The sequence below is a fragment of the Cajanus cajan genome, chromosome 1 (genome assembly GCF_000230855.2).
Source record: "Cajanus cajan strain Asha chromosome 1, NIPB_CcT2T_4, whole genome shotgun sequence".
NCBI lineage: Eukaryota > Viridiplantae > Streptophyta > Magnoliopsida > Fabales > Fabaceae > Cajanus > Cajanus cajan.
Window position 1 is genome coordinate 55,713,610 of NC_138517.1, and position 11,735 is coordinate 55,725,344.

Sequence of the window (11,735 nt, forward strand, 5' to 3'; positions counted from 1 at the left end):
CTTTTTCTTTACTTTTGTCTAGGTTTTTAGAGGGAAAAGTATTTTTTTCGAAATCATTTTTCTTGCCCTCCCTCTTGTAGTCAACTTTTGAAAAAGATGATGAGTATGAGCTTTTAGAACCTTTTCTTAAATTTTGTTGTTCAACCTTGATGCAAAGTTGAACCAAATCATTTAAATCCCTATAAGGGAGAAGCTCTACTTTATCTCTTATTTCAAAAGTCAACCCACTCAAAAACCTAGCAATTGTAATATCTTCTTCCTCCCTGTCGCCACCGGCCCAAACGGGCCTCGGCGGTCGCGAAGACGGTCGAGCTCGCTTTTATTTTAGTTTTGAAAATGTATTGGATTATTAGAACGACTTGTTCTCAAACTGAGACCTTGTCGATCTTATCCAATTTATTTATTAAATGTCTCACCAATCCATATTAATCCCAAGCGGGACCCTCCATGGATTAGTGGTTTTCGCAAAAGGAGGGTTCGTGGAGTCGCCACCAATGTTTTACTCAAAACATTGGAAAAAGGGATAAGGCAATTGATTTTATAAATCAACTTTGGCCATTACAACCAGAGTTGGGTAAGGGAGTCGGTTACGTGTGGGGAAGGTGTTAGCACCCCACAACGCCCCTTTCGGGTTCCCTATGACAGATTATTTCTAAAAATAATAGTACAAAAATTACTAAATTACCCCTATTTATTCTAAGCAATTATAAATTAACTATTTACATGATGACAGTTTAAATATGCACATAGAAAGCAGTAAAAGGAAGGACTTTAAGAAGAAACCTTTGAAGCGTGCTTTTATATATTTCGTAAAACTGGGAAGCTTTTTGGCGTTCCCTCGCTCTACAAGCCCGCTCGCTCCCTCCTATAAAATTTTGACTATGGAAATCCGGAGGATTTCCCTTCGACTAGGTTCGAATCTCCAAGCTAAGTGCTCGGAATTCCAGAACTTCGTCGGATCGACTCCCAGAGAGATTTCTAGGGTAGAACACTGCTCAAAAACCCCAGAATACTCAAGGAGGGAGTCAAAACTGAGTGTGAAAGTGTGGAATGACGTCCAATTGACGTCATATTTATAGGGAACAGGCCCAATACGGGCTACAGAATCAATACGGCCGTATTGAAATTTTTGAACTTCAATACGGCCGTATTGAGTTCAATACGGCCGTATTGAAGCTCAGAAATTTCAATAAGGCCGTATTGAGTTCACTGCGGCTGTATTGAAGCTTCAATACGGCCGTATTGATTTCAGTACGGCCGTATTGAAGTTTCAGAAACTTCAATACGCCGTATTGAGTTCACTGCGGCCATATTGAAGCTTCAATACGGCCGTATTAAGTTTAGTACGGCCGTATTGGGCTTCATTCCCTCCACTTCCTTATTTTTAAGCTATTCTAAGACCTCTAGACCTACAGAGAACCCTCCTAGGGCCTTCCAGGAGTCCTTCTGGCTGATCTTCCTTCAGTCTTCGAGAGTCTTCAAGCTTTATTTCCGACCCGGACAATTTTAGGGGTCTACAGCTGCCCCCCCTTTACTTAGTCAAACGGTCTTTTGGTGTACCGGCTGACAAGTAAAGGAGTTGACCCAATTGTCCGGGTGATGTGCCAACCTTCTAACTTGTAGCGTCTTCCGGTGGAAAATTATTGAGTAGCCTCTCCAGGTTGTTGCATACCTCGGCGCTTCTGACAACCTCGGTAGCTAAGTTTAACACCAACGTGCCTCTGACGACGCTGATGGCTGAGTATTGTCTCTCCAGACCTTGAGTATTGTCTCTCCAGACCTTGAGTACTGTCTCTCCAGACCTTGAGTACTGTCTCTCCAGACCTTGAGTATCGTCTCTCCAGACTTTGAGTATCGTCTCTCCAGACTTTGTTTGAGTACCGTCTCTCCAGACTTTGTTTGAGTACTGTCTCTCCAGACTTTGAGTACTGTCTCTCCAGACCTTGAGTACCGTCTCTCCAGACTCTGAGTATCGTCTCTCCAGACCTTGTTTGAGTACCGTCTCTCCAGACCTTGTTTGAGTACCGTCTCTCCAGACCTTGTTTGAGTACCGTCTCTCCAGACCTTGTTTGAGTACCGTCTCTCCAGACCTTGTTTGAGTACCGTCTCTCCAGACTTTGTTTGAGTACCGTCTCTCCAGACTTTGTTTGAGTATCGTCTCTCCAGACCTTGTTTGAGTACCGTCTCTCCAGACCTTGTTTGAGTACCGTCTCTCCAGACCTTGTTTGAGTACCGTCTCTCCAGACCTTGTTTGAGTATCGTCTCTCCAGACCTTGTTTGAGTACCGTCTCTCCAGACCTTGTTTGAGTACCGTCTCTCCAGACTTGTGCATACCTCGGTGCTCTCGACAACTGGGTAGCTGAGTATTGCCTTTTAGGCTTTGAGATGATTTTGTCTCCACAGTCCACGATGCTGCTTCGACGGTTTTTTCTGATTTTGTGCCACTGAGGGCTGGATAACGCAGGGATCCGTCTAGGGGATGTGCAGTCATTCACAGGTTCCTGTGCCCCAACTTGCATTGCATTGTTGGTACCCATGGGGAATTTCTGACTCCTTGGGGTGTAGACACAGATGCTCTTTCTCTCTGAGTTGAGCGATGCCTTATGTTTGGCTGACGTCCTTTGACGTTGGTGGAGTATCCCGGTTTATCCTTATTCGGGTATCTCTTTTTGATTTTCTGATTTTTGCTGCCTCTGTGTAGGCTGTTATCCGCTGGGGATTCTGGATGTTGATTTTGTCTCCACAGTCCACGATGCTGCTTCGACGATTGTTTTTGATTTTTGTGCCACTGAGGGCTGGATAACGCAGGGATCCGTCTAGGGGATGTGCAGTTACTCATAGGTTCTTGTGTCCCAACTTTCCATTGAGTAGTTGGCGCCCATTGAGGAATTTCTGTTTCCTTGGGGTGTAGACACGAAGATGCTCTTTCTGAGATGAGCAGTGTCTTATGATTGGCTGACGTCCTTTGGACGTTGGTGGAGTATCCCGGTTATCCTTATTCGGGTAACTCTTTTTAATTTTTGGATTTTGTTGCCTCTGTGTAGGCTGTTATCTGCCAGGGGATTTTGTCATTGGTTTGTGATTGGCCTCTTCTGTTAGGCAGATCATCTTGATGTTCAATGATAGGCTGAGAGCCGGATTCCACTTGGGGAATGATTATTGATCTTTTTATGATTTTTCCTTTTGAAGGAGTGCCTCTTATGTAGGCGACTGAGGAATTGGGGTTCAGTGTTCGGCTGAGTGCCGGATTCCGCTTGGGGAATATTTATTGATATTTTTTTGATTTTTCTCCTTTTGCAGGGATGCCTCTGAGTAGGCGATTGGGGAATGAGGGATCTTATGTATCCCAGAGTATTATTTAGGAAGCCTCTGCAGGCTTAGCCTCACTCAGCGCTTTGAGTCGGAGAGCTATCTTCCACTGAGGAAGTGTTAAAGTCCTTTGACTTGAATATACTGCTTGGATGATCATACTTCCATTGGAGATTTTGACGATCTTGCTTGATAGCTCTTGCTGGGGATTTTGAATCCAAGAGCATGAGTTGAGGTTCCTTCTGGGGAGTATTATTTCTGCGAGCCTCTCCAGGCTCAATTATTCTGTTTACTGAGGAGTATTGTTTCGGCAAGCCTCTCCAGGCTCAGTTATTCTGTACAAACTGATGAGTATTGTTTCGGCAAGCCTCTCCAGGCTCGGTTATTCTGCGGGAGTATTATTTCGGCAAGCCTCTCCAGGCTCAGTTATTCTGTGCAATCTTTTTGTTGGATTTTCTATATCCTTGCCTTTTTTCATTTTCGGCTTTTTCTGTATTTTGCCTTTTCTTCTGATTTGGCTTTTTCTGTATTTTGCCTTTTTTATGTTTTTGGCTTTTGCTGTACAGAAATGTCTCAGTTATTATGAGAGAGTATTATTTCGGCGAGCCTCTCCAGGCTCAATTATTTTGAGAGAGTATTATTTCGGCGAGCCTCTCCAGGCTCAGTTATTCTGAGAGTATTCTTTCGGCAAGCCTCTCCAGGCTCAGTTATTTTGAGAGTATTCTTTCGGCAAGCCTCTCCAGGCTCAGTTATTTTGAGAGTATTCTTTCGGCAAGCCTCTCCAGGCTCAGTTATTCTGAGAGTATTCTTTCGGCAAGCCTCTCCAGGCTCAGTTATTCTTGTATGACGCTGTTGATTTTCTGAATCTTTGCATTTTGTTTGCTGCTGTCATACACAAGCATTTTTTCTATTTTTCTATTTTATGTGGTTGCCTCATGACGAGGTCTTTGAAAATTTCTTTATGGCCAATACGGCCGTATCCATTTCAGTATGCCCGTATTGAATTGAAAATTTGTTCATAACCCTGATTTTAGTACGGGTGTACTAAACATGGTACGGGCGCATTGTTTTTTCTGAAATTTATATTTTTTATTTTTGTTTTTTCAATAAACAGAGAATAAGTGATCTTCCAGTACACCTATCATCTGTATGCATGTATGCAGTATGATGCACCTAATTCTATTTGATTCTTTTTTCAAAAGAATTAACCGATGCGTTTTTGGATTTTGCCATTCCTCCAGACGGGCTGTGCGCTGCCGACTTCTGTAACCGAGGAATGATGCGTATTATATTTGAGATTTGGTGTCATCAACCAAATGATCCTTCCCTTTCTTTAGAAGATGTGTCAACCCTCCTATTGACCACTATATCTCCATGTTTCCACTAGATTATTCAAAAATCGTTGGGACAAGAGAGAAAAGAAGGAAAGGGTAGATTTTTCAAAAGTTTGTGTTTTAGAGGGGATTATTTTATTTTTTGAAAAATGGATTTTGTAAGAATGGCTGGCCAATGGTAGGCTTAAATGTTTAGGTTTGTTCGTTTAAACACTTATGAGGTTAAGCACATCTTTGTTATTAATGATTGTGTTTTGACAACTTGGATAGCTTTTCTTGAGCCCCTTGTTGAATTCAATTGATGGTACCATCATGGATTTATTTTGTTTTTCTTTTTTTGACGGCCCTAACTCTTGCCTAAAACACCCTTTTGTGATGTCTTAGCGGGCTTTTGTATTCATTTTGTAACCCTAACTTTTGCCTAGGTCACCCTTTTCGTGGGATTCCTAGCGGGTTTTTGTCTTCATTTTGTAACCCTAACTTTTGCCTAGGTCACCCTTTTGTGGGATTCCTAGCGGGTCTTTTGCTCTTATTTTTGCGCAGTCCCTTTTTTGGGTTTCCTGCCGAGCTTTTTGTTTTTTTCGGATTTTGTCCTGAATGGATTTCTTTTATCCATGACGACACTTATTGAGGCCAAGAAAAGGTGCTCCAAGTTGACACACACACTTCCACATAAAAATGATGTGGGTTTATTATTATTAAGATGATTTTAACCTCATTCATGTTTATTCAAAACAGGGTTAAAATAATGTGGTCTAGAATTTTATTGCAAGCGAGAAAAGAAGCAATAAAGAATTAATGAAGAATGATTTTATTATAATCATAATGGAAACATGTGCCCTATCGAGGCTCGGGGGTCGGGCTGTCCCCGAGGAGTGATCTCTAATAGTCACTGAGTCTATACATCCCTATCGGAAGGAGGAGAACACTTGATGACGACGACCGGCCTTGACGCTTGTGAACCGGCCTTCCTAAAGATCTGGCTTAAAGAACGTCGAGAAGGATCTTGGTTTCTCTTCGTCCTTTGATCTTTATAAGGGTTGTATCCTAACCCTTGTTTCCCCGGATTATCCTTGATAATGGGTAGCTCCGGGATTCCTTGGGAGTACTTGCCCAATCCTTGTCCTGGCAAGTATCCGTTCTTTGTGAGCATATGGGCTACCTTCTTCATTTCTCGGGGAAATGTTTCAACATTGGCAATTTCCAATGCTTGGAAGGCGGTTTCCAAAGCTTCCTCTGCTGCATCCACATAAGGTATGGTGGATGGCTTGCTGATGAGTATATCATCTTCAGCTTGTACAGTCACCAGTTTGTCATCCACTATGAACTTGACTTTCTGGTGGAGCGTAGAAGGAATAGCTTTCTCATCATGAATCCAAGGTCGGCCGAGGAGACAGCTGTATGCGGGAGTGATGTCCATCACTTGAAATTCGACATTAAAGATAGTGGGTCCAATTTGGATTGGAAGATTGATCTCTCCCACCACTTCTCTTTTAGAACCATCGAAGGCTCGAACGATCATGTTGCTCGGGCGCATTTGGACTCCCTTGATTGCCAATTGCTTGAGCGTTCTTTTTGGCATCACATTCAAGGAAGATCCATTATCTACCAAGACTTTAGCGATGTGATACTCCTTGCACTTTATAGAGATGTGCAAGGGCTTGTTGTGGTTTGATCCCTCGGCGGGGATTTCTTCATCGATGAAGGTGAGGTGATCATTAGCCTTGATGTGACTAACAATCCCCTCAAACTTGTCTTGGGAGATAGTGTGCGACACATATGCCTCGTTCAAGACTTTCGACAGAGCTTGCCGATGCGGTTCGGAGCTTAGGATCAACGACAACAGCGTAATCTTTGCTGGCGTCCTATGAAGTTGATCCATGATGGAGTACTCGCTCTGTCGGATAAACTTTAATAGCTCGTCTGTCTCCTCCTCGGATTCTTTTTCCTCGGTTTTCTTTTCTTCTTTTTCTTTATTCTTGGGGGCTTTATCATGAAGATCTTCGGGAGTGTAGATCCTGCCACTCCTAGTCATGCCCCCAAGTCCAGCGATGTTGGAGATATCGCTGTCGGCAGAAGAATGGATGTCGTATATCCACGGCACAGCCTTATTTGATTCGTAGGGGAAAGGTCTTGGAGCAGTGATCCTTAATGGTGTTGGACCTTCCCCTTTATTCGTCTTGATTACCAACAATGGAGTTGATGTACGCTCGCTTGGCGCGGTTGTTGGCTTACACTTAATAACAAATGGCGTGCGATCCATCTTGAACATACGCATCGATTATTTCTTTCTTTTTATTAATATTTATTAATGGATTACTAGGAGAGATGTATGAATGACTCCTAGATCTCTCCATGATCTTTGATAAGAATGCATGATATGAGATGATGGCGATGAATATGCATGCATTGTGTTTATTCAACTAAGCATTATCATGTTTTTAGGATGTCCCTAAGATGATGCATGATATTGCTTGGTTTGGATAAATAACCATTTTTTCCTTTTTTTGGGTATTTTTATTTATTATATTTTTTTGTATTTTTGGGTGAAAAGGGAAACTACCTATATGAATGTGATGAAGGTAGATGTTAACACCACGCAATGGAAGATTCTTATTCCTATTTATTCTTATTTTTTATTGTAAACAAGAATGTTGTATGTTTAAAAGGTGCAAATGTATGCTCATACAATGTCACATAAAAAATGCACACACAATTCACTCATCCACGAACAGTCACGAGCGAATCACGAGGTAGGGGTATCCTGCAGAAATGGTGCATATTCAAGGTGGTTCTAACTGTTCTCACCAGTCCAAGGCCCCCAAGGTGCCCCCATTATAGGGACCCAATTCCTCTCATCGTAGGTCGATGGAAAGCTCCAACGCACCGTCGGACTCAAGTTCATGGTTATCACCTTGAGTGATGTTTTCCGACAACGGTCTACGGGCACCTATAGACCCATTCGACAACCGGCCGTACTAACATCCACTCCCTATGGTTAATCACTCATGCCCCCGGGTATAGAGGGAACTGTTGTGTGCAAAGGTTTGTGTGCAGTTTGTATTTCAAACAATTGCGGAATTTAAAAATACAACAGTTATTTAAAGCCATATAATAAATCATGTTATCATACAAGCAAGGGGTAATAAAGTAATTTTAACTATTATTTGTTAAAAATAGTCTGTCACTAAATGGGACTGACTCTCGAGGCTTCCCCAGTGGAGTCGCCATCTGTCGCCACCGGCCCAAACGGGCCTCGGCGGTCGCGAAGACGGTCGAGCTCGCTTTTATTTTAGTTTTGAAAATGTATTGGATTATTAGAACGACTTGTTCTCAAACTGAGACCTTGTCGATCTTATCCAATTTATTTATTAAATGTCTCACCAATCCATATTAATCCCAAGCGGGACCCTCCATGGATTAGTGGTTTTCGCAAAAGGAGGGTTCGTGGAGTCGCCACCAATGTTTTACTCAAAACATTGGAAAAAGGGATAAGGCAATTGATTTTATAAATCAACTTTGGCCATTACAACCAGAGTTGGGTAAGGGAGTCGGTTACGTGTGGGGAAGGTGTTAGCACCCCACAACGCCCCTTTCGGGTTCCCTATGACAGATTATTTCTAAAAATAATAGTACAAAAATTACTAAATTACCCCTATTTATTCTAAGCAATTATAAATTAACTATTTACATGATGACAGTTTAAATATGCACACAGAAAGCAGTAAAAGGAAGGACTTTAAGAAGAAACCTTTGAAGCGTGCTTTTATATATTTCGTAAAACTGGGAAGCTTTTTGGCGTTCCCTCGCTCTACAAGCCCGCTCGCTCCCTCCTATAAAATTTTGACTATGGAAATCCGGAGGATTTCCCTTCGACTAGGTTCGAATCTCCAAGCTAAGTGCTCGGAATTCCAGAACTTCGTCGGATCGACTCCCAGAGAGATTTCTAGGGCAGAACACTGCTCAAAAACCCCAGAATACTCAAGGAGGGAGTCAAAACTGAGTGTGAAAGTGTGGAATGACGTCCAATTGACGTCATATTTATAGGGAACAGGCCCAATACGGGCTACAGAATCAATACGGCCGTATTGAAATTTTTGAACTTCAATACGGCCGTATTGAGTTCAATACGGCCGTATTGAAGCTCAGAAATTTCAATAAGGCCGTATTGAGTTCACTGCGGCTGTATTGAAGCTTCAATACGGCCGTATTGATTTCAGTACGGCCGTATTGAAGTTTCAGAAACTTCAATACGCCGTATTGAGTTCACTGCGGCCATATTGAAGCTTCAATACGGCCGTATTAAGTTTAGTACGGCCGTATTGGGCTTCATTCCCTCCACTTCCTTATTTTTAAGCTATTCTAAGACCTCTAGACCTACAGAGAACCCTCCTAGGGCCTTCCAGGAGTCCTTCTGGCTGATCTTCCTTCAGTCTTCGAGAGTCTTCAAGCTTTATTTCCGACCCGGACAATTTTAGGGGTCTACACTCCCTAATACCAGCCCTCATTAAGTACAACTCCATTGTTTGTCTATACTCTTCTACAGTCATATTTTTTTGATGGAGTCTTTGGAGCTTATTGATAAGCTCCCTAGTATAGTAAGAGGGAATATGTCTCCTCCTCAAGGCACTCCTTAATTCATTCCAATATTGAATTGGAGGGTCATTATGGAGACGCCTATCTCTCACTAAAGAAGTCCACCAATACATGGCGTGACCTTGAAAACTTAGGGTTGCTAAGGAGACTTTTCTTTCTTCATTCACTTGATGACAAGTGAAAATTTGTTCCACCTTCATTTCCCAATCTAGGTACCCCTCAACATCATCTTTCCCATGAAAATAAGGGAGATCTACCCTAGATTCCCTTGGCTTGGGGGCCCTATGCACTCTTCTAGGAGGTGGTTGATAATGATCTCCCAAAGCAAGGCTATCATCATTCATTGACTCTCCTAGAGTAGAACTATGGTGGGAGCTATGTCTACTTCGGTGCTTGTGGTGTAATTTTTCTTCTTTCTCCTTTAATATTCGAATCTCTTCCTCTAAAGTAGCAAGTTGAGCCTCTCTTTCAAGTTTTTCTTTAAGTTTTTGCTTGGCTTCTTGCTTCTTCCAAAGCTTAAGTGATCTTAATTCATGTGTTACTTTTGACAAGTCATTGTAATCACTTGAATTACTATCACTTTGAGGAGTAGAAAACTCTTCCATTATAGGAGAAAGGGGCTTTTTGAGAAATGATTTTTGAAAATCAATTGTTTTTATGCAAGGTTAAGACTAAGTACTTAGAGGATTATGTATACAAATTGAACTTTGGAGGGAGGTGAGCTACTAGGAGCCACTTAAAAACCAAGCCTCTTCAAGTAAAAATTACTAATCCCCTTTGTAGTTAATCTCTACCAAATTCTTTTCAATGAAAATTATTTTTGAATGTTTTTGTGAACTATGATAAGCTAGACGTATGAAAGCAAGTAAAACAAGGATTAAGCAACAAAAATTAAACTACCTAAACGTGTCCTAAGGTGAGAGCTTGAGAGATACCAAAGATCAATCAAGGACCACTCCCACCAAGTACTAACGAAAATTGTAAACTTAAGGAGAGATGGTTGTGTACCAAAGACACTCCCAAGACACTCCTTGTAAAGGCCAAATACAAAGTATAAACAACAAAGAACAAGTGGCTGAAATGATGTATTAAAAACAGCCACAAAGAATTAGTGATGGATTAGTGACCAAATTTTGCAACAAAAATTCAAATTAGTAAAGTAAAATCGGTCACTAAAATCCGTCACTAATGCTTATACATTTTTTTTTTAAATTCAAATACAATCTTCAATTGAATCTCCAAGAATTCTTCACGGAAATGCTAGTCCAGCCACTTCAAATTTCCAGCCACAAGTGTTTGGTGTTTGATAGCCAAATCCGAAAGCCTCCTTTTCCCTTTCCTCCTCCTTTTCTTAGTCCTCTTTTGATGACCCTTGTAGAACTAGCTTCTAAGGAGATAAACTAGGTCAAGCATAGGTCACATTTGAGTTCCATAATGAAAACAAACAACACAAGTATGGAAGAATTATAGGAAAGAAGATTAGAGTAGGAGAAGTGAATATAGGTGACAAAAGACAAGATTAAACTAGGTCAAAGAAGAACAAACCTAAGAAAGGTTCTAGAGTAGATGCACAAAACCAAACTCTCAAAAATAGGTGAGCTGAAAATTTCTTTTAATGAATCCAAAACAAGTAGAAACCGAGAAGAACAAATTGAGAAACTAAACTCCTTAATTTGGCTTTTGCTTTTCAAATTAGGTTTAGCATTTTTTTTTTAAATTCACTTTTGATTTTTGAATTTTCTTTTTTTTTTTTTTTTTTTAAATCTTAGGAGTTGCCTTTTTCTTTTAATTCAAAAGAACCTCACAAATTCTCGGTCACACCTTAAATGAAGCACCAAAACCGGATTCAAATTGAAATTCAAATGCCACACAAATTAGGTTAAAATGTAATGAACATGTGACATGCTTTTGATGCTTGGTTGGTTTAAGTAGCACATGCACGGTTTTGGCTCCAATTTTTAAATTCAAATTGCAATCCAAACACAATTTTCCAGCACACACCAATGAAACAAAATCAAACCTCACGGAATTAAAATTTTTGTGAAAGACATTTTCAAAAATTTTGGAAGCCTAAAATTCTAAGAAAACTACTAATGATCTAGTAGTAGTTTATGAACTCAAAAATGAAACAAAATTCATGAGCTTATACCAAAGAAAAGAAATGGATCTCGGCCAAATCCAGAAAATTGTTTCAAGATGCAAATCAAAAATTAACAAGGATCAACAAACATAGCTAGGAATGATGAACATCAAAGAACTACACAATCCTACTAGACATGGATTTCAAAATAAAAGACTCAACATACAATTGACTGAATAAAATTTCAATTATGACTCAACAAAAGTAAAACGAACATAGGCAGAATTTTCCTATCAAGAACAAGAAGAAATTAGCATGATTCATGAAAGCATATAACATAGGCGCATATGAATCATTCAAGCAATACAAACTAGATCCATCAAATTTTGAAACAAAAACTAGATCTAGGAAGGAAA